The sequence below is a fragment of the Ranitomeya imitator genome, chromosome 1 (assembly GCF_032444005.1).
Source record: "Ranitomeya imitator isolate aRanImi1 chromosome 1, aRanImi1.pri, whole genome shotgun sequence".
NCBI lineage: Eukaryota > Metazoa > Chordata > Amphibia > Anura > Dendrobatidae > Ranitomeya > Ranitomeya imitator.
The window spans coordinates 328,621,655-328,647,407 of record NC_091282.1 but is presented as its reverse complement, the minus strand read 5'-3'; positions in this window follow the sequence as shown (position 1 = coordinate 328,647,407).

Sequence of the window (25,753 nt, the reverse complement as noted above, 5' to 3'; positions counted from 1 at the left end):
ATTGGTCTGGATTCAATTAGTCATCCGTAGAGTATTAGGTACTTTCTGTTAAATTTGATGGTGTATAAAACTCCAAAAAGTGTTTAAAAAGTGACTGTATTCAATTAGTCATCCATATAGTATTAGATGCTGTCCGTTAATTTTCTTTAGTATATTAGTCTCCAAAGAAGCATTGAAAAATTTGTCTGTAATCAATTAATTATCCATAGAGCATTAGGTGCTTCCTGTGGCATTTTGGTGGCATATAAGACTCCAAAAAAGCTTTAAAAATATTTTTTCATTTAGTTAGTCATCCATAGAGTATTAGGTGCTTTCAGTTACATTTTGGTGGTATATAATAGACCAAAAAACTGTTGGAACATTTTTCATTATTCAATAACTCATCCATAGAGTATTTTGTGCTCTGGAGTACAATTCAGTGGTATAAAACACTCCAAAAAAGCATTGAAATTTTTTTCGGTATTCAATGACTCTTTCATAGAGTATTACATGCTCTGGGGTACAATTCAGTGGTATATAACACTCTAAAAAATTGTTTACAAATTTTCTGTGTTTAAGTACTCATCTATGTTAAAACTTAGACACACCAAGAACAATAAAGATTATTTATATGTATAGAAGAGTTTCGGACCCGTCATCAAATCCTGTTCATCCATCAGGCAGTAGAGACTGAACATTTTCCTTAAAGAGCTGACAGCTGGAACCAATGTCACGTTCCTCAAAAATAAAGGGTCAACATCACTGGCAAGCTATGGGTGTGATACAAGAAGGAAGGGAGCAGGCTGAACCCTTCTTGAGAAGTGAACATGCCTGAGAGAGGCTCCTCGAGACAGATTGAAATGGGAGATCATATTGTACTTGGGGTTCCCCACCTCCTATGTGGGAGCAGGGGATGATGCATATGACAAAGGGGGCTGTTGCACATTTCTACATGTCAGTGAATCTGGCACTGCCAGCCATTTCCGCCAGTTGGCAACAATTGCCGTGCTCAAGCAGTGCTGTAACAGTGCCTACAAGTGCCAGCTCAACAACTGGTGTGAGACTTGAACACGCACTGTAGATCCACACTACACATGCTGGCAAGGCTTTGTGAGCAGCAGAAATCAGTTGTGGAATTCCAACTCCAACACACCCGTCGGTATTCTGGTCAGCCTCCACACATCACAACTGAAAAGTGGGCATGGATGTCTGACATTTGGGCAATTCTCCAAGACTTTGAGGATTCCACAAATTTGGTGCAAAGTGATTAAGTCATAAACAGCTCAACAATCCTCCTTGTGTGCCTACTTAAGCAGTTGCTGCTCACAATTAAGCATGAAGCTTTGCATGCGGACCAGGTGGAGACAGGAAGACATGACACAGGGAGATACTACCCAGCCCAGCCTCATCTCATCTGCTCAATTAGGTAACAATGAGGTGGTGGAGGCTGTGGAAGAGGAGGAGGAACAGGAGCTGGCTGATTGCGCAAAAGAGGCTAGTATCAACACAAGCGTCGTCCCATCTCTTTTACATGTATGGGCTGAAGAGGGAAAAAGGAAGAAGAGATGAAGCAGGTGGAGATGGAGAGTTGTCATCATGGTGGAGACAGGAAAATGTTGGCTGTAGGGACCTAGAACATATGGCAAACTTTATGTACCATTGCTTTTCTAGTGAACCTCGTGTTACATTTATCATGTACAAAAAAAGAGTTCTTAATCTTCACCATGCTTGACCCATGCTTCAAGCAGAATTTTGCATCTCTTCTTCCTGAGGCAGAAGAAAGTGGTGCTATATCAGTAGGCTATTGTGGAAAATATGTTGAAAAAATCCCATTCAGAATGTCCTATTTATATTGATGATATTTCTACTATAATCTCTCCCATTTATGATAAAACAACAACTCTGTTAATATCAAAATTACATTCCAATGAGGTTATTGTAATGGAATATGACATTAATTTGCATCAGTCATCTGGCACAACATTATGGGTTTTTGTGGAAAAGCAATGAAAACGTAATTGTAGTCTTTCTAGTTAGACTATTTTTATGGATGACAATATAATTTGTCATAAAGACAAAACACAGTTAGATCTCTGCATAGCTTTGTAAATTCGCAGAAGAGAATGATGATGATGTAACGACAATAGTGAAGCACATTGGTGTTGATTTGTCATTTGTTATGGCAGATTTCTCAAATAAGAAAAACGTGTGCACCAGGCTGCACCCAAAAATAAATGTCAAATGTCAAATATCTTCTTTAAGTTTCTGACTTACCTGTCATGAACAAAAGCTGTGTAATGGTCAGAACTCTGTTCTTACAGATTGCTAAAATAACTTTGTATAAATCCATTTAACAAGTTCTATGATTTTTAGCTTAAGAGCTCATAGTCATCTGTGAGGCTAATGGACAAGTGCAATCCAATAAAAAGTCGGATTGCACTCTGACCAATTTTAATCAATGATTCCCTGCTCATTTGCGATTTTTTTCTCAGCTGATTTTGGATTGAGAAAAAAATTGCAGCATGCTGCGAATGTCCTCGTATCTCGGCCAAGACTAGCCAATATAAGTCAATGGGTGTGATAAAAAAATTGCATGGCACTCAGACCATGCGAGTGCCGTCCGATTTTTACACACCCATGTCCTTGAAAACCCGATATTTCATTTGCCACGTACAGTAAAATCAGAGCGTGAATCCGGCTGAATAGAATAGATAGAATAGATATATACACATAAAATAAATAGATATAAAGATATCAGAGTAATATATAATTAGTGCAGTTCTTGTGTAGCTTACTGTACATGTCATTTATCACTGAATGATTTTCTAAAAGAAATGTTGTAGGATCCCCCAAAATTTTATTAACCCACAAGAGATATGAGTGAACTTGTTTGGAAAATGTTCACCAATCTCAAATTCTCCACAAACATTGCACATTCGTATTCGTGTTCGGAATCCCAAGCATTTTTCCTCAAAAAGGCAAAATTGCCTATTTACCAAAGCTTGGTAAATCATTGAGTTTCCACTAATGCTTTTGTTATTACTTTGGCTAGGACAATAGTGCTGTTTGATGAGCTGGGGGGATGTGTTTGATGAGTGGAGGGGGTGGGGAGCTGTCAGAGTAGCAGTGGACTGTATTTTTTGTAATTAACCTAATGTTTGGACATTTCAGCAGCCAATCAGGGTGCAGAAACCATCTACAGCATCCATTGGCTGCCAAAGTCACATGACCCTCTCCATTTAAAAAGCAGACATATTGTTTTTGTACTATTTTGTCAGTGTAAGAGCACAGAGAAGCTGCTGCTGCAAGTAGTCATATAGATCAGATAGATAGGATCCTATGTGAAATTAACCTTCCAGCATCAAAAATCTAAATTGTTTGTGCTTATAATGCGAGCTAACCAAGAGTCCACATTTCTGAATCTAAATCCTTTCTGCTAATAGTGTGAGCCATATGCCAGGCCACATTTCAGAATCTAAATCATTTGTGCTAATGTTATGGGCCAGAGACCAGACCACATTTCACAATCTAAGTTGTTTATGCTAATAGTGTAGGCCAGAGACCAGGCCACATTTCAAAATTTAAATCTTTTGTGCTAATAGGGTGGGCCAGACATCAGACCACATTTGGGAATTTAAACCCTTTCTCCCAATTGTCAGGGCTTCACACCAGGCAACATTTCTGAATCTAAATTGTTTGCGCTTATAGTGTGGGCCAGCCAGAATCCACATTTCAAAGTATAAATCCTTTCTGCTAATAGTGTAGGCCATACACCAGGCCACATTTCAGAATCTAAATAATTTGTGCTTTTTGTGTGGGCCAGAAAACAGGCCACATTTCAGAATCTAAATAGATTGTGCTAATAGTGTGGTCCAATGACCAGGCCACATTTCAAGAATCTAAATCTTTTGTGCTATTAGCGTGGGCCAGACACCAGGCCACATTTCAGAATCTAAATCCTTTCTGCTATTAGTGTGAGCCATACTCCAGGGCACATTTCAGAATCGAAATCCTTTCTGCTAATAGTGTGAGCCATATACCAGGGCACATTTCAGAATCGAAATCCTTTCTGCTAATAGTGTGGGACAATCACCAGGCCACATTTCGGAATCTAATAAGTTTGTGCTAATAGTGTGGTCCAGCGAGGAGGCCACATTTACAAATTTAAATCCTTTCTGCTAATAGTGGTGGCATTACACTAGGGCACATTTCTGAATCTAAATAATTTGTGCTGATAGTGTGGACCAGACACCAGTCCACATTTCAGAATATAAATCCTTTCTGCTAATAGTGTGGTCCCAACACATATTCACATTTCTGAATCTAAACCCTTTCTGCTAATAGTGTGGTCCAGACACACTATCTCAGCAAATAAATACATGGGTCTGAGCATAGGGTTTTGAAATAGCTGGTATTTAGAATCTAAAACCTTTATGCTAATAGTGTGGTCCAGACCAGGGGTGTCAAACTGCATTCCTCGAGGGCTGCAAACAAGGTCATGTTTTCAGGATTTCCTTGTACTGCACAGGTGATAATTTAATCACCAACTCATTATTTGTGTAGGTGATTAAATTATCACCTGTGCAGTACAAGGAAATCCTGAAAACATGACCTGTTTGCAGCCCTCGAGGAATGCAGTTTGACACCCCTGGTCCAGACTATCTCAGTAAATAAATACATAGAGGGGTAGGGTACATCCAGCATGAGTATCAAAAAGCAAGGTCATGGTGGAAGGGGCAATAGGCTTGTTGTTCAAGGTGTAAGTGAGTTAGATGGTAATGTCACTGAAAGCTCTACTAAACAAACACTGTCTTGTCCAATTCAAAGACAACTGACAACATCTGTTAATGGACGGCTTACTCGACTCCCTTATTTGGCAGCCACACAGTGGTATGCCTTGTAGATGACATCCAGAAAGAGCATGTGCTCCAGTAGATGGCAAGCGCTGCATCAAGTGGCAACTTCTCCTTCTTAGCATCACGCACAGTACAATCCTCAGAGGTGGCACCCCAATTACCCTTGATTCTACCCACGTGAAAACTTCCCAACCACCCAACTGACTGTGGGGAAAAACAGATGAGCAGTCTGCAAGTTGTTCACACATTTTTTCCATGGGCATCAGAGATCTGCTCCAAAGATTCACAAAATCAAGAAGAGGAAAGAATCTGCTCCGAATCCCCAAATTTTTTCATGTTGGATCCAGGGCCGGGCGTAGTTAGGTCCAAGCAGAATCCAGACTCTTGTCATTAGACGTTAACCCCCAGGGATGGAGGTAATCCTGATGAGTCTCAGATACCTGAGGTACACGCGGACTGTACTGTGCTGTCATAGCAGGAAGCGGAGAAGGGTAGCCCTCAGGGCGAATAGTGGGAAAACAGAGAGGATGATGAGGTTGTAGATCCCACTTGGTGCGAAACCAGAGGCACACAGCTGAGTCATTCAGCAGAGTAGTCTGGGAATCTCACTGCCCTAAGATGACTTGCCAACCACTAGCCGTCTCATCAACCACATCTGCTGCTTCTTTCTCCTCTGTCACCGTGGCAAGTGTTCTCACACAGGTCTCCAGCCACAGATCCTCCACTTGTTTTTCACTTATAGTCCGGGGGAGTGAAAGCTCATCAGCTGTTACAGAAATGCAGATGCCTGCTGTTTTTGTTTCACCGAGCACACTTCATTTCCAGTCCAGCAGTTTTTTCTGTTTATCCTACTCCACCCTCTCTCAGCAGACCAGTCAGCCATTGGTCCTGCAGTTGTGGCACATCATTTCCAATCTGTTGGCCATTATGCCTTTCCTCTTGGTGGATACAGACATCCCCATCCCCCAGTACCAGTTGCCCAGTCGCCATTACTTCTCTAAGGAAGCTGTGCCTGCACTACACCAGCATATAACACATAACATCACCCATTCCTTGAAATAATCTGTCTACCAGGATGCATTTAACCACTGACACCTGGATAAGCAATTAAGGTCAGGGGCATTGCATCTCACTGACTGGACATTGGACGACTCACCTCACCTCCATATTGCGCTACCAGGGCTCGCCACAATCAGGTAGTGTTTAAATTATTATGCCTTGGACATCACAGTCACACAGCTCAAGAGTTGTGGACAGCTATCAAGGTTGAGTTAGAGAAATGTCTGTCTCTACTGAACCTGTAACCAGGTAACGCCATGTACAATAATGGTGGCGGACCTATGGAGGGGCAACCTCACAGATGTGCCTTGCGTGCCTAACATCCTCCACCTGGTGGTGCAACAATTTCTCTGCCACTATCACGGTCTCAGTGCGCTGCTGCAGAAAGCATGGTCACTGTGGGCTCACTTCCGCAGTTCGCAAGACACACGTCATCAGCTTGAATCTCTACAGAGGTCTTTTGGCCGACCAGTGAACCGCTTGATATGCGATATGCTGATGCCGTGGAATTCCACTCTGTACATGTTGCAGCGACTGTGCCAGCAGTGACTAGCCCTGATTTAGTATGTCTTTTTGCATAGACTGGGTCAACACAGTATGGTCGTGGTGCAAATCACGCTTGCAGAATGGGCATAGATGAAGGACCTCTGCACCCTTCTGCACAGCTTTGAAATTGCTACTAAGATGGTTAGCACTGACGATGCCATTATCAGCATCACTATTCCAGCCATTTACATGCAGGAGCACAGTTTGATGAGTCTGCAGAGATGGTGGACCTAGAGGAAGAGATGGAAGCAGAGGAGGATGCAGAAGGGATAACAATATCTCTAAGTTCCAGACTGTCGTCACACAGGCAGTGCCATGGGAGGGTGGATTACAGCGATTGAAGAGGCTCATGGTACCAGATAAACTGTTAGTAAAGGTTCAGGAGTCAAGGAGCAAATGGAGGAAGATAAGGAGGAAGAGGTGATGGGTAGGGTTGAGCGAAACGGATTGGTCGCAAAGTCGGGTTTCGTGAAACCCGAGCCGATCCCAGTGTGGGATCGGCCATGTGGTCGGCGATCTTCGCACCAAAGTCACGTTTCATATGACGCGTTAAGCGCCATTTCTCAGCCAATGAAGGTGGACGCAGAGTGTGGGCAGCGTGATGACATAGGTCTCAGTCCCCACCATCTTAGAGAAGGGCATTACAGTGATTGGCTTGCTTTCTGCGGCGTCACAGGGGCTATAAAAGGGGCGTGCATGCCGACCACCATCTTACTTCTGCCGATCTGGGCATAGAGAGAGGTTGCTGCAGCTTCGTCTGAAGCAGGGATATTGATAGGAAGGGAATATTAACCCCCAAACCGCTTGTGCTGTAGCAATTTCCACTGTCCAACACCACCTTTTCTTTGCAGGGACAGTGGAGGGTTTTTTTGGGTGCATCAGCTCTGTAGCTTATTAGGCTGCATTCTAAGGCTCCCTGATAGCTGCATTGCTGTTTGCACGCCGCTGTGCAAACCAACTGCTTTTTTCAAAGCAAAAATCCTGTTGCTCCTTCTTTTCTGCACAGTTCTCTTGTTTTTTTTGTCCACACTCTTGTGTGCAGCAGTCCTTTTTATTGCTGCCATACTTGCCCTTTGATCATTGTAGGGAGATTGAAATTCTACTACAGCCCTTGTATTTTTTGATATATCCGTCATCCACTTTCTGACACTCAAACTGTAGTGTAATACAGTGGGCCTGATTTTTTCCTGCTGTCTCCCACACATAAAAAAGGGAGATTTGTATTGCCACTGAGTGCATCTGCATCAGTCCTGTTTGTGGCATCTGTCATCCACTTTCTGCCACTCAAACTGTATTGTAATACAGTGGGCTTGATTTTTTCCTGCTGTCTCCCACACATAAAAAAGGGAGATTTGTATTGCCACTGAGTGCATCTGCGTCAGTCGTTTGTGGCATCTGTCATCCACTTTCTGCCACTCAAACTGTAGTGTAATACAGTGGGCCTGATTTTTTCCAGCTGTCTCCCACACATAAAAAAGGGAGATTTATATCGCCACTGAGTGCATCTGCGTCAGTCATGTTTATGGCATCTGTCATCCACTTTCTGCCACTCAAACTGTAGTGTAATACAGTGGGCCTGATTTTTTCCTGCTGTCTCCCACACATAAAAAAGGGAGATTTGTATTGCCACTGAGTGCATCTGCGTCAGTCCTGTTTGTGGCATCTGTCATCCACTTTCTGCCACTCAAACTGTAATGTAATACAGTGGGCCTGATTTTTTCCTGCTGTCTCACACACCTATAAAGGGAGATTTAAACTCACAACAAGTTTACGTACACCTTCTTTCTGGTTTTACAGTACTATATAACGTTTGTTAGTTTTGGTTAAATTTTTCCAAGAATGAGGAAGTCTGGTGGAAGAGGTCGTGGCCGTGGTCGGTCGTTGCCATCTGGTAATGATGGTAGTGGTGGTGGAGCATCAGGTGGTTGTGGGAAAAGTAATATAGCACCTAAGTCTCGAGTTATTGAGCCAGCGTCATCGTCTGGCTACACAAGGCCTCAAACGCTCCCTTTTCTTTGAGTAGGAAAACCACTTTTAAAGCCAGAGCAGCAGGAACAAGTTTTGGCTTTCCTTGCTGACTCTGCCTCTAGCTCTTTCGCCTCCTCTTCGGAAAGTGCAATATTTAAAAGCAGTGCGTAATCAGTGGATGCTCCTGGTCAGGAACAAGTCGCTTTCTTGTGTCCTTCACCCAGAACAACAGAGAGGATGTGTCAGGCGACACACCGGGTTACTCCATGGAGCTCTTTACACATACCGTGCCTGGGTTAGAAAGGGAAATTGTTAACAGGCCATGCCCATTACAAGATGAATCGGACATGGAGTGCACAGATGCACAGCCACAGCTAGATTATTATGCTGTTCCATTGACTCAGATCACAACATTGTCCTCGCAGTGTACTGAACCAGAATCTGACCCTGATGAGACTATGGTGCCCCGTCCCGAATGCTATAGCACCGACTTACACGGTGACACAGAGGAAGGTGCACAGGACATAGAAGAGGAGGTGATAGATGACCCAGTTGTTGACCCCGATTGGCAGCCATTGGGGGAACAGGGTGCCGCCGGCAGTAGCTCTGAAGCGGAGGAGGAGGAGCCGCAGCAGGCATCAACATCGCAACAACTTTCATCTGGCAGGCCCGTATCTGGGCAAAAACGTGTGTCAAAACCAAAAACAGTTATAGGACAGCGTGGCCATCCGGTTAAAGTAGCTCAGTGTACAATGCCTGAAAAGGTATTCGATAGTAGGAAGAGTGCAGTCTGGCAATTATTTAACCAAGATCCGAATGATCAGTGCAAAGTCATCTGTAAGAAATGCTCAAGGACCTTTAGCAGAGGTCAGAATGTGAAAAATCTAAATACAACTTGCATGCATAGACATTTAACCACCATGCACTTGCAAGCCTGGACTAACTACCAAACGTCCCGTAACGTTGTTGCACCCGCTCACAATGAAGCTAGTCAGCAACGCTACATTCCTTCCCTCACTGTAAGCACACCGTTTACCACACCACCTGAAGCAAATGTGGAGTTATCTTCGCAAGGCCAAAGCAGTCAGGGAATCACCAGGTTCTTGGTAGGAAACACTGTATGTAGGCCAACAGCAAGAATACCATCACCAACCCTCTCTCAGTCTGCCATGTCCACCAGCACCCCCGCTAGTTCCACCATATGCAGCTCTCCAGTCCAGCTCACCCTACAAGAGACTCTCGTTAGGAAAAGGAAGTACTCATCCTCTCATCCGCGTACACAGGGTTTGAACGCCCACATTGCTAGACTAATCTCGTTAGAGATGATGCCTTACCGGTTAGTTGAAAGCGAAGCTTTCAAAGCCCTGATGGACTACGCAGTACCATGCTACAACATACCCAGTCGACACTTCTTTGCGAGAAAAGTCATCCCAGTCCTCCACCAGCATGTAAAAGACAGCATTGTCCATGCACTCAGGCAGTAGAAAGGTGCACCTCACAACAGATGCTTGGACCAGTAGGCATGGCGAGGGACATTACGTGTCCATCATGGCACACTGGGTTAATGTGCTGGATGCAGGGTCCACAGGGGACAGCCATATTGGGACAGTTCTACCTAGCCCACGGTCTAGGAAACAGTTGGCTGTAGGCGTTTGCCCCCCCTCCTCCTCCTCCTCATCCTACAGCAGAAGCAAGAGCTCATCCACAGACCACAGTCGCACGACCACTCCATCTGCAGCTGCCACTGTTGCACATGAGGTGTCCCATTATGGACCAGCTAGTGGCAAGCGTCAGCAGGCTGTGTTGGGAATGAAGTGTTTGGGTGACAACAGACACACCGCGGAAGTTCAGTGGCTGTGCGAACAGAGGCGTGCTGTTATGTATTTGTGGGAGGATGCACATACACAGGCAGGCAGTTGGATGGCAGACATGGAGTTGTCAGGTGTGCAGTGGTCAAAGCTACAAGACCTGGGTCAAGTCCTTCAGTGTTTTGAGGAATGCACATGTCTGGTTAGTGCAGATGACGCCATCATAAGCATGAGCATCCCCCTAATGCGTCTGCTGATGCAAAGTTTGACGCACATAAAGGAGCAGGCATCTGCAGCCGAGGACGAGGGAAGCCTTGATGACAGTCAGCAATTGTCTGGTCAGGGAAGTCTACTGGACGAGGTGGTGGGCGAAGAGGAGGAGGAGGAGGAGTATGATGGGAATGTATATTTTTTTGATGAGGAAGCTTCTCAGGGGCAATAAAAACTGGTGGCGTTGCAAGGTCAGGTTCAGGGTTTTTGAGGGAGACAAGTGACGTTGGTTTGCCAGAAAGTGCTCCTCAACCCAGCACAAGCTGTGAATTGATACCTGGAACATTGGCCCACATGGGGGATTATGCTTGTGCATCCTAAAAAGGGACCCACGCATTATAAAAATGATGACCGATGACGATTACTGGTTGGCCTGCCTCCTGGATCCACGCTACAAAGGGAAATTACAAAATATGCCACATGAGAACCTTGAGCAAATATTGGCTACTAGTGTTGAGCGATACCTTCCGATATCGGAAAGTATCGGTATCGGATAGGATCGGCCGATATTCAAAAAATATCGGATATCGCCGATACCGATACCCGATCCCAATGCAAGTTCAGTTTGGCCTGCAGCATCAGGCTTTATCCAGGGGCACCACGAGGAGGAACGGACTCACCCCCATAAACTGCTTAGTCTTCTTCTGCATATAATTTAGATAATATCTTTTGCTCTGATATTAAGTGTTATGCTTAATGTTCTTCTGCTCTTTGTTCTGCAGCCTCTTGTTCTTCTGCTTCTCGGTCTTCCATGTCGTCGTCTCCAGGGTCGTCGTCTCCAGTGTCGTCGTCTCCGCCGTCGTCGTCTCCGCCGTCGTCGTCGTCATCGGGGTGGTCTTCCGGGTCGTCGACGTTAGGGTCTTCAACTTGGAAATGTAGCAGAAGGTACAAGAAGGCTGAGAAAATGCCAAGAACCAGCTGATGGAACTGGAACTCGGATGGCTACCCGAAGGTTCAAGAGCCTATGGAACTACCGAGGACCAGCTGACGTTACTGGAACCCGGTTACTAAGCAGGAGGTACCCGTGCTAAAAAGCACTACCAAGGACCGCCTGACGTTGGCGGAACTCGGATACCCAGAAGGAGGCACCTAAGCCAAAGGCTCTGCCCGGAACCAGCTGACGTTACTGGAACCAGGATGGGGAGCAGAAGGTACAAGAGCAAAAGACACTGCCGAGAACCAGCTGACGGTACTGGAACCCGGATGGGTAGCCGAAGGTCCAAGAGCCAATGGAACTACCGAGGACCAGCTGACGTTACTGGAACCCGGTTACTAAGCAGGAGGTACCCGTGCCTGAAAGCACTACCAAGGACCACCTGACGTTGGTGGAACTTGGATACCAAGAAGGAGGCACCTAAGCCAAAGGCTCTGCCCGGAACCAGCTGACGGTACTGGAACCAGGATGGGGAGCAGAAGGTACAAGAGCAAAAGACACTGCCGAGAACCAGCTGACGGTGCTGGAACCAGGTGGTGGACCCGAAGGTCCACAGGAGAGGAGAGAACAGCTAGGCCGCGAGGCAGCCGCAGTTACCGAACCCCAACAGTCCTACAGGGGGAGCTGGGCCTACTGGCACTACAGAACCAGCCTTGACTACCAATTCATGCAGCCCACATAGGAAGCTCCTAAACTGGAGGCACCCTGGAGTTGGCTAACCCGACTGGAACTTGGATACCCAGAAGGAGGCACCTAAGCCAAAGGCTCTGCCCGGAACCAGCTGACGGTACTGGAACCAGGATGGGGAGCAGAAGGTACAAGAGCAAAAGACACTGCCGAGAACCAGCTGACGGTGCTGGAACCAGGTGGTGGACCCGAAGGTCCACAGGAGAGGAGAGAACAGCTAGGCCGCGAGGCAGCCGCAGTTACCGAACCCCAACAGTCCTACAGGGGGAGCTGGGCCTACTGGCACTACAGAACCAGCCTTGACTACCAATTCATGCAGCCCACATAGGAAGCTCCTAAACTGGAGGCACCCTGGAGTTGGCTAACCCGACTGGAACTTGGATACCCAGAAGGAGGCACCTAAGCCAAAGGCTCTGCCCGGAACCAGCTGACGGTACTGGAACCAGGATGGGGAGCAGAAGGTACAAGAGCAAAAGACACTGCCGAGAACCAGCTGACGGTGCTGGAACCAGGTGGTGGACCCGAAGGTCCACAGGAGAGGAGAGAACAGCTAGGCCGCGAGGCAGCCACAGTTACCGAACCCCAACAGTCCTACAGGGGGAGCTGGGCCTACTGGCACTACAGAACCAGCCTTGACTACCAATTCATGCAGCCCACATAGGAAGCTCCTAAACTGGAGGCACCCTGGAGTTGGCTAACCCGACCGGCAACACGACGGGGCAAGCATAGGCGTCTCAGTGAGTTTGACAGTACCCGGAAACAGCTGACGGTGCTGGAACCAGGCTGGGCACGAGGGAGTACCCGTGACAAAAACACTGCCAAGAACCAGCTGGCGATGCTGGAACCCAGATGCGTTGCCTATTAAAGATTGTCTTCCTAGAGCCCCAACTAGCGGTGTTGGAGCAAAGGGTAAGCAGGGGGAGCAGAGTGTAGGCCGAAGCCTGCACTGGAGGCAGCTTTGTGTCTGCGTTGCGTTTGCAGGACACTTTGCCGGCTACACAGTGGGGGAACAGCTGGCGTTGCTGAACCCCACTAACACAATGGCGGGTGTTTTTCTCTGTGCAGCTAGCACTTCCGGGCAAAAACTAGCGATGTTAGAGCCCGTGGTGAAGCAGGAGGAGGAGGAGAGGAGCAGAGTGTAGGCCGAAGCCTAGTTGAACCAATTTCAAAGGAAACCTTTAACCCCCCCTCAGGTGTTACAAAGTACAAGAGACACACCTTGTGCAGTATTAATGCTGCACAAGTGAAAGGTTGCTCTATTAATTTGTCTACTTGCACACGCTGAATGAAAGACGTACACAATTTAGCCCATTGTACAGTCAAACTGTAGTGGATGCGTGACTTGGCTTTTTAAGGAGACGCAGCACAGGTGTCCCAAATAACGCCTTGGTGCTTGGCGCAGCTTCCTGAGCGTTGTTATTTGCTGTACAGCAGTCTGCGCTCTTGTGTTATCCCTTGGCAATGCCCTGTTAGCGCTGCCCGTCTTATGACCTCATTTCATGTTGGCCGGTGCGGTTAACGATGGCCATAAATCCCAGACCCACAGTGCCTTTTCATAAAGTCACACTGCGGTGCTGGGATTCGTGGCCTTGAGCAGTAAATATTTTCGCCGCTCACACACGTCCTTACACCTGCTTCAGACTGGGCGGCCTCTGCTGATCCCTTCTCGCATGCCGCGGCCATGAGGCTGCACAGTCTGAAGAAGGCGGAAGGAGATGAGTGACGACAGGCGAACATATGCACTGCTCGTGCCCATAAACCACACCCTCGCTGACAAAATAAATAAGAAACCGAGGGGCGTTGTTTGGAGCAGGACGGACGCACAGGCGCAGCCAGCTAACCAATGATGTCAAAAGACGGGAAGCGCTACCTGGTGCTGCGTATCATTAGAAAGGAAAGTCACACCTCAGGGACAGTGGAATGGTCTCAATGAGACACATTTTGTACGTGTTGAGTTCCACGTGGGCAAGTAGAAAAAGTCAGCCACCTTGTACAAATGCAGCAGTACTGCTGTTCAAGGTGGCTGTTATACATAGAAACACCTGGGGGTGGTTGGCAGACTTCCTTCAATTTCAGTTCATGTGCCTGCGTGACGTTTGCAGGTCACGTTGCCGGCTACACAGCAGGGGAACAGCTGGCGTTGCTGAACCCCACTAACACATTGGCTGGTGTTTTTCTCTGTGCAGCTAGCACATCCGGGCCAAAACTAGCGGTGTTTGAGCCCAGGGGCAGCAGCAGGAGGAGAGGAGCAGAGTGTAGGCCGAAGCCTGCACTGGTGGCAGTTTTTGGTCGGTTGTGCCAGCGTGGCTTGTGCTGGACACGATGCCGGCTACACAGCAGGGGAACAGCTGGCGTTGCTGAACCCCACTAACACATTGGCTGGTGTTTTTTTCTGTGCAGCTAGCACTTCAGGGCAAAAACTAGCGGTGTTAGAGCCCAGGGTCAGCAGGAGGAGGAGAGTAGCAGAGTGTAGGCCGAAGCCTGCACTGGTGGCAGCTTTTGGTCGGTTGTGCCAGCGTGGTTTGTGCTGGACACGATGCCGGCTACACAGCACGGGAACAGCTGGCGGTGCTGAACCCCACTAACACAATGGCGGGTGTTTTTCTCTGTGCAGTTAGCACTTGAGGGCAAAAACTAGCGGTGTTAGAGCCCAGGGTCCGCAGGAGGAGGAGAGGAGCAGAGTGTAGGCCGAAGCCTAGTTGAACCAATTTCAAAAGTTACCTTTAACCCCCCCTCAGGTGTTGCAAGGTACAAGAGCCACACCTTGTGCAGCATTAATGCTGCACAAGTCAAAGGTTGCTCTCTTAATTTTGCTCCTTGCACACGCGGAATAAAACACGTACACTATTTAGCCCATTATACTGTCAAACAGTAGTGGAGGCGTGACTTGTCTTTTTAAGGAGACGCAGCACAGGTGTCAAAATTTACACCTAGGTGCTGGGCGCTGATTCCTGAGCGTTGTTATTTGCTGTACAGGAGTCTGCGCTATTTTGATCCCTTGGCCATGCGCTGTGAGCGCTGCCTGTCTTCTGACCTCATTTCATGTTGGCCGGTGCGGTTAGCAATGGCCAAGAATCCCAGGCCCGCAGTGGGTTTTCAAAAAATCACACTGCATGGCTGGGATTCGTGGCCTTGTGCAGTAAATATGTTTGCCACTCACACATGTCCTTACACCTGCTTCAGACTGGGCGGCCTCAGCTGATCCCTTATCGCCTACCACGGCCATGAGGCCGCACAGTCTGAAGAAGGCGGAAGGAGATGAGTTAAGACAGGCGAACATATGCACTGCACATGCCCATTAATCACACCCTCGCAGCCAAAATATATGAGACAACGAGGGGGGTTGTGTCGGGCAGGGCGGACGCCCAGACACAGGCAGCCAACCAATGATGTCAGAAGACGGGCAGCGCTACCAAGGGGGGTGGTGCGTGTCATTAGAAAGGAAAGTCACACCTCAGGGACAGTGGAATGGTCTCAATGAGACACATTTTGTACGTGTTGAGTTCCACGTTGGCAAGGATAAAAATTCAGCCACCTTGTACAAATGCAGCATTACTGCTGTACAAGGTAGCTGTTATACATAGAAACACCTTGGGGTGGGTGGCAGGGTCCCTTTAATTTCAGTTCATGTGCCTGCGTGACGTTTGCAGGTCACGTTGCCGGCTACACAGCAGGGGAACAGCTGGCGTTGCTGAACCCCACTAACACATTGGCTGGTGTTTTTCTCTGTGCAGCTAGCACTTCCGGGCCAAAACTAGCGGTGTTTGAGCGCAGGGGCAGCAGCAGGAGGAGAGGAGCAGAGTGTAGGCCGAAGCCTGCACTGGTGGCAGCTTTTGTTCTGTTGTGCCAGCGTGGCTTGTGCTGGACACGTTGCCGACTACACAGCAGGGGAACAGCTGGCGGTGCTGAACCCCACTGACACATCAGCTAATGTTTTTTCTGTGTAGACAACACTTCCAGGTGGCAACTGACAGTGTTGAAACCCAGGGAATCAAAGAGGAGCAGAGTGTAGGCCGAAGCCTGCAGTGGAGCAAGTTGAAAGGGAACCTTTAACCCCCCCCCCCCCAGGCATTTGTTGCTGAAAGAGCCATCTTGTACAGCAGTAATACTGCACATGGAAAATGGTGGCTCCGAAAATTATGCTCCTTGCAAAAGCTGAAGTACACACTCATATAATGTGTCCCCTCACACCGTCAAACCGTCCCGGAAGTGGGACTTTCCTTTGTAATGTGACACAGCACAGCCATCATTCCAACCCCCTTGGTGCCGTGCGCCACCTCCTCAACGTTGTTTGGTTCTGTCATGGAGCCCGCGCTGTTATGTTATCCCTTGGCCATGCACAGTTAGCGGTGCCCATCTTCTGACATCATTTAGGTGTCAGGCTGGCAGTGCCTGTGCGTCCAAGCTGCCCGAGATCCAACCTCGCAGTGTCATCTAATGTAATCCCACTGCGGGCCAGGGATCCATGGGCATGCGCAGTGCATATCATCGCCTCTCACTCACCTCCTTCCTGCTTCTTCAGACTGTGCGGCGTCACGGCCGTGGCATGCTATTAGGGATCAGCTGACGCTGACTAGTCTGAAGAAGCGTGAAGAAGGGGAGTGAGAGGCTAGTATATGCACTGCGCATGGCCATGGATACCAGGCCCACTGTGGGATCACATTAGACGACACTGCGAGGTGGGATTTCGGGCAGCGTGGACGCACAGGCTCAGCCAGGACGACAACAAATGATGTCAGAGGACGGGCAGCGCAAACTGTGCATGGCCAAGGGATAACATAACAGCGCAGGGTCCATGACGGAATCAAACAGCGCTAAGGAGGCAGCGCACGGTGCCAAGGGGGTAGCAATGACGGCTGTGCTGCGTCACATTACAAAGGAAAGTCCCACCTCCGGGACGGTTGGACGGTGTGAGGGGACACATTACATGAGTGTGTAGTTCAGCGCTTGCAAGGAGCATAATTTCAAGAGCGACCTTTTCCTTGTGCAGTATTAGTGCTGCACAAGGTGGCTCTTTCAGTAACAAACGCCTGGGGGGGGGGGACAGGTCCCCTTACATTTTAGTTGTGCCAGCGTGGCGGTCGCATGACACGTTGCCGGATACACAGCTGGGGATCAGCTGACGTTACTGAACCCCAATAACAGAGGAGTGACTGTTGACTGTTCAGACAGCACTTCCAGGCACCAACTGGCGGTGTTAGAGCCCAGGGACAGCAGGAGGAGCAGATTGGAGGTATTGCCGCACACACAGCTGGGGATCAGCTGACGTTACTGAACCCCAATAACAGAGGAGCGACTGTTGACTGTGCAGACAGCACTTCCAGGCCCCAACTGGCGGTGTTAGAGCCCAGGGACAGCAGGAGGAGCAGATTGGAGGTATTGCCGCACACACAGCTGGGGATCAGCTGACGTTACTGAACCCCAATAACAGAGGAGCGACTGTTGACTGTGCAGACAGCACTTCCAGGCACCAACTGGCGGTGTTAGAGCCCAGGGACAGCAGGAGGAGCAGATTGGAGGTATTGCCGCACACACAGCTGGGGATCAGCTGACGTTACTGAACCCCAATAACAGAGGAGCGACTGTTGACTGTGCAGACAGCACTTCCAGGCACCAACTGGCGGAAACCTTTAACCCCCCCCCCCAAGACATTTGTAGCTGAAAGAGCCATCTTGTGCAGCACTAAGGATGCAAAAGGAAAAGGTTGCTCTTTTAATTATGCTCCTTGCAAACACAGAAGTTAACATTAAAAATGTGTCCCCTTATACCGTAAAACCGTCCCGGAGGTGCGAATTTCCTTCGTAATGGGACACAGCACAGCTGTCATTCCTATCCCCTTGGTGCCGTGCGCTGCCTCCTCAGCGTTGTTTTAAGCTGTCACGGAGCCTGCGCTGTTCTGTTATCCCTTGGCCATGCCCAATTAGCGCTGCCTGTCTTCTGACATAATTTGGTGTCAGGCTGTCAGTGCCTGTGCGTCCACGCTGCTCCAGATCCCACCTCGCAGTGTCGTCTAACGTAATCCCACTGCGGGCCTTGGATCCATGGGCATGCACAGTGCATATCCTCGACTCTCACTCCCCTCCTTCCCTCTTCTTCAGACTGTGCGGTGTCACGGCCGTGGCATGCTATTATGGATCAGCTGGTGGCGCACAGTCTAAAGAAGGCGGAGGGAGATGAGCGAGAGCCCGAGGGGAAGATATGCACTGCGCATGCCCATGGATCCCAGGCCCGCAGTGTGATTCAATCAGAAGACACTGCGAGGCGGGATCTCGGGCAGTGCGGCCGCACAGGCGCAGCCAGCCTGACACCAAATTATGTCAGAAGACAGGCAGCGCAAATAGGGTATGGCCAAGGGATAACAGAACAGCGCAGGCTCCGTGACAGCTTAAAACAACGCTGAGGAGGCAGCGCATGGCACCAAGGGGGTAGGAATGACGGCTGTGCTGCGTCACATTACGAAGGAAAGTCCCAGCTCCGGGACGGTATAACGGTATCAGTGAACACATTTTATAAGTGTTAAGTTCTGCGTGTGCAAGGAGCTAAACTAAAAGAGCTACCTTTTCCTTGTGCAGCATTACTGCTGCACAAGATGGCTCTTTCAGTAACAAACGACGGGGGGGGGGGACAGGTTCCCTTACATTTAGGTTGTTGTGCCAGCGTGGCGGTCGCAGGACACATTGCCGGCTACACAGCTGGGGATCAGCTGACGTTACTGAAACCCAATAACATTGGGTCGTATGTTTTTACTGTGCAGCCTGCACTTCTGAGCCGCAACTGGGGGTGTTGGAGCCCAGGAATAGCAGTTCAGGTGGTAGAAAGATGAACACAGCAGGAGACCTGGATGACACCCAATTACTTAATCAGGCAGAGGAGTGGCAAATTCCTGCGAGATCCAGGCCTGGTTCATTTTCAGGAAAGTAAGCCGGTCAACGTTATCGGAGGATAGACGCATGCGACGGTCTGTTAGTACACCACCTGCGGCACTAAAGACACGTTCCGATAAGACACTAGCCACAGGGCAAGCCAGCACCTCCAATGCATACTGGCTTAGCTCTGGCCATGTATCCAGCTTAGAGACCCAAAACTTGAACGGGGAAGAGCCGTCTGGGAGTACAGTAAGAGGGCAAGCCATGTAGTCTGTCACCATCTGACGGAACCGTTGCCTCCTGCTGACTGGAGCCGCCGGTGATGGTGTAGACATTTGGGGCGGGCACACAAAAGTGTGCCAGAGTTGTGCCATACTGGGCTTTCCTTGGGCAGAGGCACTGCTTCTGCTCCCTCTTTGGGCAGAGCCTCCCCCACTGCCTCGACGCACTGAGCTGCTTTGTAAAGCACTAGCAGCACTCCTCTCAGTTGGACTGGAGAAGATGATGGAATTCACCAGTGTGTCGTGGTACTCCCGCAATTTTCGCTCCCGGGTCAACGCTGGGATGAGGTTTTGGACGTTGTCCCGGTAGCGAGGATCGAGGAGGGTGAACACCCAATAATCAGGCATGTTGAGAATGTGGTCGATGCTGCGGTCGTTTCTCAGGCACTGCAGCATGAAATCCACCATGTGCTGCAGACTGCCAACTGGCCCAGAAACGCTGTCCCCTGCTTGAGACATGATCTCTGCCCGCTCGTCATCACCCCACCCTCGCTGTACACACTGACCACTGGACAATTGTGTCGCTCCCTCCTCTGGACGGAGCTCTTCCTCCTCCATTGACTCCTCCTCATCCTCCTCAAAAAGTGGCCCCTGCGTACCCCTTTGTGAGGAACCACGTGGCGCTGACTCTCCAGAAGCTGATGGAAAAGGTGACTCCTCATCCTCCACCTCTTCCACAACATCATCCCTTAACCCTTGCAAAGTTTGCTGAAGCAGGCAGATAAGGGGGACAGTCATACTGACTAGTGCATCATCTGCACTTGCCATCCGCGTGGAATAATCAAAAGGACGCAAAACCTGGCAGACGTCCTTCATAGTGGCCCACTCTGTGGTTGTGAAGTCTGAGCGGCGCTGACTGCGACTTCTTTGCGCCTGATGCAGCTGGTACTCCATAACTGCTTGCTGCTGCTCACACAACCGCTCCAACATATGTAACGTGGAATTCCACCGGGTAGGTAGGTCACATATGATGCGGTGTTCCGGAAGGCGGAATCGGCGCTGCAGAGCAGCAATGCGGGATCTTGCCAAGCTGGAACGCCGCAAGTGAGCACACTCTAGGCGGACCTTGTGCAGCAGGGCATCAAGATCCGGATAGTCCCTCAGAAAACTCTGCACAACCAAATTGAGCACATGTGCCAGACATGGGATGTGAGTGAGGTTGCCAAGGGCCAAAGCTGCCACCAGATTTCGGCCATTGTCACACACTACCATGCCTGGCTGGAGATTCGCTGGCAGTAACCACACATCGCTCTCCTGCTTGATGGCATTCCAGAGCTCCTGCGCTGTGTGGCTTCGATTCCCCAATGAAACTAGTTTCAAGACGGCCTGCTGACATTTGGCCACGGCTGTGCTCATGTCGGTCATAGGTAAACGTTCACGGGTAGGGTTGAGCGAAACGGGTCGAACATTTTCAAAAGTCGCCGACTTTTGGCTAAGTCGGGGTTTCATGAAACCCGATCCGACCCCTGTGCGGGGTCGGCCATGCGGTACGCGACTTTCGCGCCAAAGTCGCGTTTCAATGACGCGAAAAGCGCCATTTCTCAGCCAATGAAGGTAAACGCAGAGTGTGGGCAGCGTGATGACATAGGTCCTGGTCCCCACCATCTTAGAGAAGGGCATTGCAGTGATTGGCTTGCTGTCTGCGACGTCACAGGGGCTATAAAGAGGCGTTCCCGCCGACCGCCATCTTACTGCTGCTGATCTGAGCTTAGGGAGAGGTTGCTGCCGCTTTGTCAGAAGCAGGGATAGCGTTAGGCAGGGTCCATTAACCACAAAACCGCTTGTGCTGCAGCGATTTGCACTGTCCAACACCACCCTCGGTGTGCAGGGACAGTGGAAGTTTTTTTTTTTTTTTTTTTCCCCTCAGCGCTGTAGCTCATTGGGCTGCCCTAGAAGGCTCCCTGATAGCTGCATTGCTGTGTGTACGCCGCTGTGCAAACCAACTGCTTTTTTCAAAGCACAAATCCTCTTGTTCCTTCCTTTCTGCACAGCTATCTTTTTTGTTTGTCCACACTTTTTATTTCATTTGTGCATCAGTCCACTCCTTATTGCTGCCTGCCATACCTGGCTGAGATTACTGCAGGCAGGGAGATAGTAGCTGCCTGCCATACCTGGCTGAGATTACTGCAGGCAGGGAGATAGTAATTGTAGGACATTCCCTGTTTTTTTTTTTTTTTTTTTTTTTGGTGGGAGATTAAGATTGGCAATTTGGCATTTCTGCTAGAGTGCCATCCCTGTGTGTGCCATCTCTCTCACATAGTGGGCCATAGAAAGCCTTTTCATTTTTCTGTATTTTTTTTTGTGGGGTGTATAAATTCTCCCTGATAAAAATACAGTGGGAGATTAATATTGGCCTTTGGGCTTGTGTGCCAGTCCTGAGTGTGCCATCTCTCTCACAAATAGTGGGCCATAGAAAGCCTATTTTATTTTTTTTTGGGTTTTATAAATTCTCCCTGAAAAAAAGGGAGATTAATATTGGCCTCTGGGCTTGTGTGCCAGTCCTGAGCGTGCCATCTGTGCCAGCCCTGAGCGTGCCATCTCTCTCACAAATAGTGGGCCATAGAAAGCCTATTTAATTTTTTTTTGGTTTTATAAATTCTCCCTGAAAAAAAGGGAGATTAATATTGGCCTCTGGGCTTGTGTGCCAGTTGTGAGCGTGCCATCTGTGCCAGTCCTGAGCGTGCCATCTCTCTCACAAATAGTGGGCCATAGAAAGCCTATTTAATTTTTTTTTTGGTTTTATAAATTTTCCCTGAAAAAAGGGAGATTAATATTGGCCTCTGGGCTTGTGTGCCAGTTGTGAGCGTGCCATCTGTGCCAGTCCTGAGCGTGCCATCTCTCTCACAAATAGTGGGCCATAGAAAGCCTATTTAATTTTTTTTTTGGTTTTATAAATTTTCCCTGAAAAAAAGGAGATTAATATTGGCCTCTGGGCTTGTGTGCCAGTTGTGAGCGTGCCATCTGTGCCAGTCCTGAGCGTGCCATCTCTCTCACAAATAGTGGGCCATAGAAAGCCTATTTAAATATTTTTTTGGTTTTATAAATTCTCCCAGAAAAAAAGGGAGATTAATATTGGCCTCTGGGCTTCTGTGCCAGTTCTGAGCGTGCCATCTGTGCCAGTCCTGAGCGTCCCATCTCTCTCACAAATAGTGGGCCATAGAAAGCCTATTTTTTTTTTTTTTTGGGTTTTAGAAATTCTCCCTGGAAAAAAAAAGGGAGATTAATATTGCCCTTTGGGCTTGTGTGCCAGTACTAAGCGTTCCATCTCTCTCTCTCTTTCTCAGTCAGTGGGCCATAGAACGCCTATTTTTGTTTTTATTTGTTTTATAAATTCTCCCTGAAAAAATCATTTTATTTTATTTGGTTTCTAAATTCTTCCTGATAAAATCATATTTTTTTTATTATTTTTTTTTCTAAAGTCTCCCTGAAAAAAAAAAAAAAAAAACAAACAAAAAAAACAGTGGGAGATTAATATTGGCCTTTCTGCTTGTGTGCCAGTCTTGACTCCTGGGTGTGCCATCTCTCTCTCTCTCTCTCTCTCTCTCCAATTGTGGTCCATAGAAAGCCTATATTTTTTTTCCTTGATTTGGGTTCCAAAATCTACCAGAGAAAATAACTACATCAATCATTGGTAGAAAAATATTGGCCTCTGGGCTTGTGTGCCACTCCTGACTCCTGTGTGCGTCATCTCTCAGTCAGTGGGCCATAGAACGCCTATTTTTGTTTTTATTTTTTTTATAAATTCTCCCTGAAAAAATCATTTTATTTTATTTGGTTTCTAAATTCTTCCTGATAAAATCATATTTTTTTTATTATTTTTTTTTCTAAAGTCTCCCTGAAAAAAAAAAAAAAAAACAAACCCCCCAAAAAAATGGGAGATTAATATTGGCCTTTCTGCTTGTGTGCCAGTCTTGACTCCTGGGTGTGCCATCTCTCTCTCTCTCTCTCTCTCTCTCTCTCTCTCCAATTGTGGTCCATAGAAAGCCTATATTTTTTTTCCTTGATTTGGGTTCCAAAATCTACCAGAGAAAATAACTCCATCAATCATTGGTAGAAAAATATTGGCCTCTGGGCTTGTGTGCCACTCCTGATTCCTGTGTGCGTCATCTCTCACTCAGTGGCCCATAGAAAGCATATAGTTTGTTACATTTGTTTTCTAAATTCTCCCTGCAAAAATCTATTTTTTTTTTTGGGGGGGTTTCTAAAGTGTTCCTGAAAAAAATAAAAATAAAAAAAAAATAATAGTGTGACATTAATATTAACATTTGTGCTTCAGTGACAGTCCTGCGTGTGGGGCATCTCTCTAATTTGCAGCCACCAAAAAAAGAGTGTGTAACATTGGGCCTGATTTTCGCTGTGGTCTCACCAACCTGTAAAGGGGTAGCTAAATCATACTGAAGTTATAGCTCACCGTGTAAGTTGTGTGACTGCAACAAATAACGTTAGTTTGGTTACGTTTTTAAAACAATGAGGAAGTCTAGTGGAAGAGGTCGTGGCCGGGGGCGTTCATTGTCAGCTGGTAATGAGGGTAGTGGTAGTGGTGGAGCATCAGGTGGTCGTGGGGAAAAAAATATTGCACCTAAGTCTGGAGCTGTGGAGCCAGGTTCGTCGTCCGGCTACACAAGGCCTCGAACGCTCCCTTTTCTGGGATTAGGAAAACCGCTTTTAAAGCCGGAGCAGCAAGAGCAAGTTTTGGCTTATCTTGCTGACTCAGCCTCTAGCTCTTTTGCCTCCTCTCGTGAAACTGGTAAAAGTAAAAGCAGCGCGTCGTTAGTGGATGTTCACGGTCAGGGACAAGTCACTTCCTTGTCCTCTTCAGCAAAAACAACAACAGAGAAGAATGCAGCAGGCGACACAACGGGTTACTCCATGGAGCTCTTTACACATACCGTCCCTGGCTTAGAAAGTGAAGCAGTTAACAGTCCATGCCCATTACAAATTGAATCTGACATGGAGTGCACTGACGCACAGCCACAGCCAGACTACTATGCTGGTCCTTTGACTCAGACCACAACATTGCCCTCGCAGGGTGCTGATCAAGAATCAGACCCTGATGAGACTATGTTGCCCCATCACGAACGCTATACCACCGAACGACACGGTGACACAGACGAAGTTGTGCAGGAGGTACAAGAAGAGTTATTAGATGACCCAGTTCTTGACCCCGATTGGCAGCCATTGGGGGAACAGGGTGCAGGCGGCAGCAGTTCTGAAGCAGAGGAGGAGGAGGGGCCGCAGCAGGCATCAACATCGCCACAGGTTCCATCTGCCGGGCCCGTATCTTGCCCAAAACGCGTGGCAAAGCCAAAACCTGGTGGAGGACAGCGTGGCCATCCGGTTAAAGCTCAGTCTGCAATGCCTGAAAAGGTATCCGATGCTAGAAAGAGTGCAGTCTGGCATTTTTTTAAACAACATCCAATTGATCAGCGCAAAGTCATCTGTCAAAAATGTTCTACTTCCTTAAGCAGAGGTCAGAATCTGAAAAGTCTCAATACTAGTTGCATGCATAGACATTTAACCACCATGCATTTGAAAGCTTGGACTAACTACCAAACGTCCCTTAAGGTTGTTGCACCCTCGGCCAATGAAGCTAGTCATCAACGCAACATCCCTTCCGGCAGTGTAGGACCACCATTTAGCGCACCACCTGCTGTATCTGTGCAGGTATCTTTGCCAGGCCAAAGCAGTCAGGGTCAGGGAATCACCAGTTTCGTAGTAGGAAACACTGCATCTAGGGCACCGGCGGCAACAATACCATCTCCCACCGTCTCTCAGTCTGCCATGTCCACCGGCACCCCCGCTAGTTCCACGATCTCCAGCTCTCCAGTCCAGCTCACCCTACATGAGACTATGGTTAGAAAAAGGAAATACTTAGCCTCGCATCCGCGTACACAGGGTTTGAACGCCCACATAGCTAGACTAATCTCGTTAGAGATGATGCCCTACCGGTTAGTTGAAAGCGAAGCTTTCAAAGACCTGATGGACTACGCTGTACCACGCTACGAGCTACCCAGTCGACACTTTTTTTCCAGAAAAGCCATCCCAGCCCTCCACCAGCATGTTAAAGAGCGCATCGTCCATGCACTCAGGCAATCTGTGAGCACAAAGGTGCACCTGACAACAGATGCATGGACCAGTAGGCATGGCCAGGGACGTTACGTGTCCATCACGGCACACTGGGTAAATGTGGTGGATTCAGGGTCCACAGGGGACAGCAAGTTTGGGACAGTTCTGCCTAGCCCACGGTCTAGTAAACAGTTGTCTGTAGCCGTTCGCACCCCCTCCTCCTCCTCCTCCTCCTCGTCCTCCTGCAGAAGCAAGAGCTCGTCCACAGACCGCAGTCGCACAAACACTCCATCCGCACCTGCCACTGTTGCACACCAGGTCTCCCATTATGGGGCAGCTACTGGCATACGTCAGCAGGCTGTATTGGCTATGAAGTGTTTGGGCGACAATAGACACACCGCGGAAGTTCTGTCCGAGTTCTTGCAGCAAGAAA